A 6,580-nucleotide genomic window follows, 5' to 3' on the forward strand; every position below is an offset into this window, starting at 1 on the left:
CCCTCTGACAGCTGTCAGTCCATGCCTCTGTTTCTATTTTGTTCCATCAGTTTATTTTGTTCATTAGATTCCACACATAAGTGAGATCATATGGTGTTTGTCTTTTTCTGACTGGCTTAGTTCACTTAGCATAATAATCTCCAGGTCCATCCATGCTATCGCAAAATGTAAGAGTTCCTTCTTTTTTATGGCTGCTAGTATTCCATTTTGTAAAGGTACCACAGTGAAAGCTCAGTGTTGAGTGAGCTTTATGAGTCAATGGGCAGTTCTGGTATATGGTATAGTAAGTGTGAAGATGCTCAGGGTGTGGTGGGAGCTCTTTGGAGAAACAGTCATGGGTTTTGTCAGGAAAGGGCTTCTCAGGTGAAGTGAAATTTTACCTATGAGGGAGGACAGATTGGAAGAGTTAGCCAGGAGAAAAAGTGCTGCAGGCATTGATCTAGGTATGAAAAAGTGTACTATTCAGGAAGCTTCCAGGATTTCAGTGTGACTCAGACATAGAATTTGAGGTAGAGATTAAGAGAGGTGAGCTAGAGATACTGTCAAGGAGGGCCTGTGGTGCCATGTTAGAGGTCAGACTTTAGGAAGCCTTTGAAGGATTAGAAACAGATTTACACTTGTGTGGAGGGACAGATAGAATTGCTGCACAACTTGAATCCTTTGTCAAGTTGCCTGGTTACCAGCTAGCAGGAGGTACTAGGCCCAAATCCTCTGCCCCACAGTCCAAATCCAGCTTCCCACAAGGTCACAGCTGTTAGCAGTCTGTGTTCCCACACAGCTGCCTGACAGATGGTATTTAAGTCCTGATTTGATCTGCATGCAAGGCTGTTGTCAGGGTTGCTCTGTGGACGGGTAGACTCAGGTTTTTTAGTACAGCCATAAGGTGCAGCCAACAGTACCTCAGCCTTTGCATGTCTGCATGAGCGAATGGGTGTCCATATGCCTCTTCTTTCTGATTCACCTTGCTAATATTTTTCCCTCATTAAAACCTTTTCCTTTTGCATGGTGGTATGCTGTTTGCCTTCATCCACTACTTTACAGATGGTGCCCAATAGGCAAACTCCACTTGTTCCACCTGGCCTTTTGAAAATGGCAAAAGGGATCAAATAAGCCATACCAAGGGATGCACCAGATCCCTCCTAGGGCTGGTGGTGGGGAACCTAGCTGAGCTGAAATCACTGGTGAACATGTTATTGTAGTGTATATGTATGGCCATGCCATGTACCACAAAGGCCCTGGAAAATTCTCCATGTAAGGCAGATTGAGAAAGTCTGGTTCCTTGGCACTCCCTTAGAAGTCAGCCAGCCATGTGAGCCTATGGTAGAAGAAGAGAAAATAGCCCTTGGTCCCAAGTGCACTGAAACAGTAGATGCAACCTAACCTTTTAGATTTGAAATCTGTCATTGTGTAGTGTAGCATCCAGGGGCTTGAGGGGTGGTGGTTGAGGTACAGCCTGAGGGGCTTCAATAATGCTAACAGAATTTGACTCCCAGCAATGGTCACAGGCTTGAAATGCTTGGGCTACACCCATGAGATAAGTAACACTGAATGGGAAAAATTTGGGGATTACCACCAGATTCCCTTTTGCTGAATGAATTGGCTAGTCCAACCTTTGGGGAGAGAGCAAATGTGCCTGCCCTGTGCTTGAATTAGATGCTCCTGAAAATTGGATTCACGTAGCCACAAAGAGGAGACTTCCCCAAGGTGCTGAATGAAAACTGGAACATGCCTACTGAGGTCACAGTTTCTTTGAGGCACTCTGCCATTATATAATGGTTGTGTGAAAATACTAAGCATCAGGGATAACTCATGATCAAATGAACTTAATTCAGAGAATGCTGGAAAAGTTGATGCAATCTTACATGATATCTCTTACTTGACTCTGCCAGGGAGTAAGGGATGGGATAATACTTTAGGGTTGATTTAGGTCCCACCCTAAAGTGACACATGATATAATGGGCCCTGTAAGGTTTTCCAGGTCTCAGCAGAAATTAAAAGGAAGGAGAAGAGCACCACTCCAAACTTCATTCTGAGGCTCCCTCAGGCAGCACCCTATGGGCTCTCGGTCTTGAGCAAAGGGATTGCTAGGTAAAGAGATAGATGGGCAAAGCAGAGGGGCTGGTGGGCTGATAAGCAACCTAAGTCGCTCCAAGGAGGTTTCAGGGAGAATAGGAAGAAGAAGAAGAAGAAGAAGAAGAAGAAGAAGAAGAAGAAACTGAGCCTGGCCCGCGTGGCTTGGTGGTTGAGCATTGACCTATGAACCAGGAGGTCATGATTCCTGGTCAGGGCATATGCCTGGTGTGGGACATTCAGGGGGCAGCTGATTCATGATTAGCTCTCGTCATTCATGTTTCTATCTCTATATCTCTCCCTTCATCTCTGAAATCAATAAAAAATATATTTTAAAAAATTATATTACATGTGTTTTCTTCTCTAGGTTTTTCTGGGTAGAAAGGGGGAAAACATTTTATTTTTAGTTGATAGAGTATGAAGTTCACCTTGACTGTCCTGTTTCAGGCATTTTGGACTTCCCCAGAAACACTTAATAACTGCAGTATATCAGTGATAATTTGGGCAAGCCCATTCCATTATAGTGATGACATTTTTAAAATTTATCTTTTTTAAATTTCTTTATTGATTAAGGTATTACACATGTGTCTTTATTCCCCCATTGCCGCCCCCCCCCACACACACACACACTCATGCCCTCACCCCCCTGTTGTCTGTGTCCATTGGTTAGGCTTATATGCGTGAAAACAAGTCCTTTGGTTGATCTCTCCCCTTTACCCCCACCCTCCCCTACCTTCCCTCTGAGGTTTGAGCATCTGATAGATGCTTCTCTGTCTCTGGATCTGATTTTGTTCATCAGTTTATGTTGTTCATTATATTGCATAAATGAGTGAGATAATATGTATCTTTCTCTGACTGGCTTATTTCACTTAGCATAATGCTCTCCAGTTCTAAAATTTATCTTTATTTAAGAGTCTGTTCTAAGTCAACCAAATTTGATTCGGGAGTGCTGCAGTAAAAAGCCACAGAAGCAATACAGGCCCCTCAGAATTTCAGACCTCTAGGAAAGGGGCACTTGCAGTCGGTTCTGGTACCTTGGTAACTCCCAGGCAGTCCTTTATAGTGCTGGGATTTAGACCACTAAGGAGAGGGTGCCAACAACTGGCTGATACTGGTGTCTCTGAGGAGAGTGATACTGGTTCTGAAAGAAGTGTGTGTGGGGGGCGTGGATCTGGAAATTGGATTCAGCTGCTACTACTGAACCATTTCTGCCAGAGTGAAGAACCATGGTCTTCCAATCTCCCTTTAGAGCAGTGGTTCTCAACCTTGGCTGCACATTAGAATCACCTGGGAATCTTTTTAAAATCCTGATTTCTGGGCCTCATCCTCTGGAAATTCTTTCTTTGTTACTAACTTATCAGCAGAACTTAATAGGCAGCACTGACAAAGGAGAAATGTGGTGTTTAGAGTCCCAGACCAACCTCACAAAGCAGAGTATAGAAAGAAGGATGATGTGGAACTGAGGAACACTATCTTAATTATTGACTAAGTGCAACAAGCCAAAAACCTGTGAAATGGAAATGGTACATCCAATTGGGGGTCAAGCCAACTGCAAGGATAGCTGCCCATCCAGTAGGTACTGAGATGGCCCCATTGCCTGCTTTGCTTGAACTACTGGCTAGATGGGGATCGCAATTTTGAGACTAGGTACCATACAAGGAAGCCTGTTTCACTAATGGGTAAGCAAGTTCAGTGGAATACTAAGCCATTTGTTATAATACTGGTACAACCAGTGGCATTGGCTGCTCTGCAGTATCTATGGGTGTAACTTCAAGTGTTGCTTTTGATAATAATTCATTCTGCTCCTTGATGAAGGAAATAAACCTTTACCTAGACTCACAGACTGCTGCTAATGGCCTCCCAGGATGAGACTATTAAAGTCATATCCTATGGAAACATATAAGTCACCCTCAAGGTCAATAAGTCACGTATGTATCTCCTGAAAGGACCACATGCTGAGAAAAGCAAGGTATCTGCAATGGAAAAGTCAATCCTGTGAGCCATCATATCCATGGTGACCTCCTAGAGCAGTGATGGCGAACCTTTTGAGCTCGGCGTGTCAGCATTTTGAAAAACCCTAACTTAACTCTGGTGCCGTGTCACATATAGAAATTTTTTGATATTTGCAACCATAGTAAAACAAAGACATATTTTTGATATTTATTTTATATATTTAAATGCCATTTAACAAAGAAAATCAAAAAAATGAGTTCGCGTGTCACCTCTGACACGCGTGCCATAGGTTCGCCATCACTGTCCTAGATCCATGTCCAGACCCACCACAGTAACAAAACCACCACGAAAAACTAGCCTTTGGTTGGTTATTCAGATTGATTTTAATTTAGGTATAAATCCAGTTTCGCACTGGGAGCAGGTGAGTGTAGCTTACACCTACTCTGCACCCATCTTGGAATTCAAAGGGAGTCTCTTAAATGCAACAAGAAAAAAACTGTTAGTTGGATCCAAGATGGAGGCCGACAGGAGGGCAATGAGGAAAAGAGTGTGTGTGAGGGAGCGAAAGGGGCGTGCGTGGACATGTGGGGTGTGTGTGTGAGGGACAGATATATTCTGCAGGACTTTTGGGGGCTGGAGGACCAGGGTCCCCTAGCCGGGCAGCCTCTACTACCGCTGCAATCTCTCCTGGGGTGGCAGGCTCTGCCGCAGAGACCGCGCCATCTTGAAGGGGAGAGTGGCTGTGACTGTGAGCCCAGCCTCACCTCCACCTGGGGAGACCTTGGACACCACCCGGGACCCTACAACCACAGAGGCCAGGGACCTGTTGCCTTGGTTGCGAACCCATGAACACCAAGACTCCAGCTTCCCCAGCTGCGAGCTCCTAAAAAGTCTGTCCAGGGGGAGACAAAATGGCAGCCAAATAGGCAGACATGTCCTGTGCATTCTCACAGAGCAGATAGAAGAAACAGCTGAATCAAATAACATCCACCTGGAATTGGCAAATTAAACACAGCTGGTGGGACAATCCATGGCCAGAAAGGTCAGAGGTCGCCTGGAGAATGGTGGGATTGGGGATCTGAGCTTGAGGGAGAAACATGCGCAGCCGGGAATAGGGTCAGAAGGAGACTGCACTGCACCAACTCCGTGTCCCTTGGGGACAATATAGTGCTTGACTATGGAAGGTTGTCCACAGGGCTGCTGGCATCGGGGGAACTCTAGATCTAAGCCCACAGCCATGAGAGGCTACACCCAGAAAGGCAGCCTGAAGTTCTGCACCAGCCACGCAGTGCTGGAGGGAGAGAGACGCACAGTGGCACAGTTGCTCTGTCTTTATAATTCCCTTGCTTTTACTCACTAAACCCAATGCATAGGACCTTTCAATTACAAACACTCACTGAAGCTGCAGTGCAGGGGAAGGTGGCTTTGTGGAAGCTGGGGAGCAAAATAGGGAGAGGCGACCAGGAAACCAGTTCTGGGACAGTCTAGTTCCTCCAACCCAGCCATTTTTCTCCTGAAGACCAGGCCCCTCCTAGCAGAACAGCCGCATCCAGCCTTGAGCTCTGCAGGGAAACAAGGATTCTGAATACTACCAGGGAGCCCTCAGGGACTAGGTGGAGGGGCCATTTGGTCCCAGAAACTAATACAGCAACACCCCCACCTAGAGTCCGTGTCAGAAATACACCCTTGTGTAAATATGACTGAAAAAAGGCAGAAAAACAAAGGAGGCAGATTGATCTCACCTGTCTGAAACCAAGGCTGTGGAATCTGACACAGAGTAGCAGTGGATCGCTGGGAACTTCAACACAGTGCTGACTACCTAACAGGAAACTGAGACATAACAGACAGAACAGTAGAGAGGGGTCTTAAACGAGTCCCCATGGGACACTAAAACTCAACTGAAGTGAATGAACTTCACTACTTCATATTTTTATTTTTTTTATCTTTTACTTAAGAAACTAATTTTTCTCTTTATTTTATTTATTTATTATTATTATTATTAACCTTTCATTTTTTAATTAATTAATTTATTTACTGGATTCGTGTTCTACAATCTACTTTTATTTTCATTTCTAATCATTATTTTACTCTATCTCATTTTTTCCTTTATGCCAACCCTTTCTTCCTCATTTCCCCTTTTTCATCTTGTTTCTCTTCTCCTGTACCTGCTTTACTTTTTCTCTCTCTTTTTTTTACTCCTTGTTAAAATTGATCTTCTCTATATGCTTTATTGATGCATTACTAATATAGTAGTCTCTGTTGGCTTACTCATATATCTAATTTCCTCTCCTCTGCTCCAAGTCCATGCACCCTTCTCTTTTCTCTTTCTTTGCTAGACAATTTTTTTCTTGCTGTTGTTGTTTGTTTGATTGTTTTGTTAATTTTGTTTTTTTTTTGTTTTTTTATTTTATGCTTTTGTTTTTCCTCTCCTCGATTGTTTTCTTCTATTAATAGCTTAATTAGTTTCACTCACCAAACTCAGGCCTATCTGCTCTCTACTCTATTCTCCTTTCCCAAAAATAGATAAATATGTACATAGATAGATTAAAGAAAGGGA

Source organism: Myotis brandtii, unplaced genomic scaffold, assembly GCF_000412655.1.
Source record: "Myotis brandtii unplaced genomic scaffold, ASM41265v1 scaffold345, whole genome shotgun sequence".
Taxonomy (NCBI): Eukaryota; Metazoa; Chordata; class Mammalia; order Chiroptera; family Vespertilionidae; genus Myotis; species Myotis brandtii.